This window comes from Otolemur garnettii, unplaced genomic scaffold, assembly GCF_000181295.1.
Source record: "Otolemur garnettii isolate 467f Iridium unplaced genomic scaffold, OtoGar3 scaffold00018, whole genome shotgun sequence".
Lineage (NCBI taxonomy): Eukaryota > Metazoa > Chordata > Mammalia > Primates > Galagidae > Otolemur > Otolemur garnettii.
The window spans coordinates 17951824-17955458 of NW_003852413.1; the positions used below are offsets into that span (position 1 = coordinate 17951824).

At 43.7% G+C, this 3635-nt stretch overlaps 1 protein-coding gene and 1 pseudogene across 10 annotated transcripts in view; one reads left to right on the forward strand and one right to left on the reverse strand.

Moving 5' to 3' along the window:
• The window catches only part of CDC27 (cell division cycle 27), a 90382-nt gene that overhangs the window by 25908 nt on the left and 60839 nt on the right, over positions 1-3635 (forward strand). The window lies entirely within an intron of this gene.
• Positions 1583-2588, reverse strand: LOC111724000 (annotated as a pseudogene).

Below are 3635 nucleotides of genomic sequence, written 5' to 3' on the forward strand. Positions count from 1 at the left end.
CTGGCTATTTTTTTTCCGGTTGCAGCCATCATTGTTGTTTGGCAGGCCCGGGCTGGATTCGAACCTGCCACTTTAGGTGTATGTGGCTGGCGCCTTAGCCACTTGAGCCATAGGCACTGAGCCTCATGTAGCTATTTTTCTTGTCTACAAGAAACCTTTGAGATCTATCCTCCATTACACCTATACGCAGTACTTGGCACTGGGAATATAAATTTATAGTCCCTACCTGAAAAGCTTATAATAGAGTAGGGGGAGAAAAGCAGTAACAAAAGTTTGTAAGTATGATATTGTGAAATATATATTTGGTCTTCAACCCATATCCTGGCATACAACTCCTACAATCCTTAGAAACTTCAAAGTGATATTTTTCTGTATACTGAAGAGTTGACTGGTGGTTGGGATTCCTGGATAACTTCGGGTTGGAAAGACCTGGGCAGGATTAGAGGGTTGGGACTTTCAGCCCCACTCCTTAACCTCCAGGGAAGAGAGAGAGGCTAAAGGTTAAGTTGATCACCAATGGCAAATGGTTTAATGATTAATTAAATGGAGCCCTCCAGATCCTCAGGTGTATTCTCTCAATTGAATCCAAATTTCACAAAACAAATCCCTTTATTAAAAGAATTTGTTCTGGCCAGGCAAGGTGGTTCACACCTGTAATCCTAGCACTCTGGGAGGCCAAGGTGGATGGATTACTTGAGCTCAGGAGTTCAAGACCAGGCTGAAAAAGAGCAAGACCCCATTTCTACTAAAAATAGAAAAACTAGAGCGGTATTGTGGCAGGTGCCTATAGTCCCAGCTATTAGGGAGACTGAGACAAGAGAATTGCTTGAGCCCAGGAGTTTGAGGTTGCTGTGAGCTATGATGATGCTATGGCACTCTACTCAGGGTGACCGACCCACCCCCACCAAAAAAGAATTTGTTCTGTAAAACTTGGATTCAGTCAAAAGGCCTTGCTCAAGAATCTAGAAGACCACATGTGGCCACAAGGCCACAGGTTCTCTACTGCTGGTAATCATAACCTATGTAATGAAGCCTCCGTAAAAATCCAAAGGACAGGGTTCAGCAAACTTAAATAGCTGGACACATGGAGGTTCCTGGAGGGCAGCACACCTGGGGAGGGGATGGGTGTGCTATACCTCACCCTAAGCATTTGTGTATCTGTATCCTTTCTAACATCCTTTATCATAAACTGGTAAACATGTTTCCCTGAGTTATGTGAGCCATTCTAGCAAATTAATAGAACCTGAGGAAAGGGTATGGAAATCTGGATTTTTTTTTTTTTTGAGGCAGAGCCTTAAGCTGTCCCCCTGGGGTTCAAGCGAGTCTGCTGCCTCTGCCTCCCAAGTAGCTGGGACCAAAGGCCCCCACCACAACACCTGGCTATTTTTTTTGGTTGTAGCCATCATTATTGTTTGATGGGCCCGGGCTGGATTCAAACCTGCCACCTTAGGTGTATGTGGCTGGCACCTTAGCCACTTGAGCCACAGGTGCCAAGCCTGGATTTTTTTTTTTTTTAAGTGTAATTTCCATTTTATTTTTTCTCAAAGGATAGTTATTCTTCAGTCCTCAAGAACTCAACTCCTTACATGGGCTTTGGTGGAGGTCGTGGGGCAGCACCTGCAGGTCTAAATCTGGGTGGAGATGTTCAGTCTTTGTGGGCTTCCTAAGAACGGTTCCTGACTACCTTGCTGTGAATAGCACAACTCACACAGTAATGTAGCTTCACATAGAGTTTAGGAAGCACATAGGCATTGAAGACACTTCAGAGATGTTCCTCACAGCTGCAGCCTCTACTATGTTCCGAATGATGAGTTTCTTTTTTTTTTTTTTTTTTGAGACAGAGCCTCAAGCTATCCCCCTGGGTAGAGTCCTGTGGCATCACAGCTCACAGCAACTCCCAACTCCTGGGCTCAAGCGAGTCTCCTGCCTCAGCCTCCCAAGGAGCTGGGATCACAGGCACCTGCCACATGCCCGGCTATTTTTTGGTTACAGCTGTCATTGCTGTTTGGTGGGCCCGGGCTGGATTCAAACCAGCCAGCTCAGGTGTATGTGGCTGACTCCTTAGCCAGTTGAGCCACAGGCACCGAGCCGATGAACTTCTTTATAACTTTGTCTTTGGGAACGCATCGGGTGCAGTTCGTGCACTGAATAGGTTGCACATGGCCACAGCCCTTTTTGGCTTTGTTCCTTCTTTTCTTTGTCATCTTTGAAGTGAGGATGCAAAAGAGCAGGAATCTGGATTTACAGTCAAGTGGTCAGATGTTCCAGAGGCCCAGACTTGTTACTGGTCTTGCCACCCTCCCTGAAGGAGAGTGTGGTCTTGAGGACTGATCCTTCTATCTGTGGGATTTGAGGCTATCTCCAGGTGGATAGGGTTAAAATTAAATTGAATGAGGGGCTAGGCATGGTGGCTTACAGCTATAATCTTAGCATAGTGAGGCCTAGTCTCTACAAAAAAATAAAAAATTAGGTGAGCTTGGTGGCATACCTATAGTCTCAGCTACTCAGGCTGAGGTGCCAGAATTACTTGATCCCTAGAATTCAAAGTTATAGCGAATCATGTCACTGCATTCTAGCCTAGGTGACAGAGTGAGGCCCTGTCAAAAAAACCCCAAAATTAAAAAAAAAATAGAAAACACTTAGCAGGGCATGGTTGGTAATTTGAGACCTTATCTCAAAAATAAAAGAAAATTGAATTAGAGGACACCTAGCTGGTGTCTGCTGTGTGGTGTGTGGGGGAAAAACTCCTATACATTTGGTTACAGAAGTCTTCTATGTTGTTGTAAAATGAGAGAATAGGATAAAAGTGCATTGAATGTTGTTTTATCCACATTCAGAGTAAGTTTTTTGTTTGTCTGTCTAGACTGGAATACGGTGGCCTGATCAGAACTCATTGTAACCTCAAACTCCTAGGACTCAAACCATCAGTCCTTCCCCTGCCTCAGCCCCCTAAAAGCTGAGACCACAGATGTTAGTCACCGTACCCAGATAATGTTTTTATTTTTTGTAGAGATGGGATCTCACTATGTTGCCCAAGTTGATCTTGAACTCTTGGCCTCAAGCAACCTTTCTGCCTCAGCCTCCCACAGCACTTGGGTTACAGGATTAAGCCACCTCCTACCTGTGATAAATTTTGAACAGCATTTTGTTCAAATGAGAAAATAATCAGGTCTTCCTTGTTAAGAAGAACTAGGAAACTAGGAAAGACTTGATAGGAGATGATGTCAAATTTTATTTTCTATAGAGTGACTTCCAAAGGAAAATAGATGTTTGAGGGAAATATAAAGTGGAAGGTGGGGGATTTATGAAAGAAGTCAAAATTTTATATTTATTTATTTATTGAGATAGTCTCACTCTGTCACCCTAGGTAGAATGTTGGGTGTCATCATACCTCACAGAAACCTCAAACTTCTGGGCTCAGGCACCCACCACTACGCCCAGCTAGTTTTTCTATTTTTTTAGTGAAAACAGGGTCTTGCTCTTGCTCAGGCTGGTCCTGAACTATTGAGCTCAAGTACTCCACCTGCCTCAGCCTCCCAGAGTGCTAGGATTATAGGTGTGACCTCTCCCAGTCATAAGTCAAAATTTTAATAGTGCAAGAATGTTGTAGAAATAGTAATTCTTTAAAAAAAAAA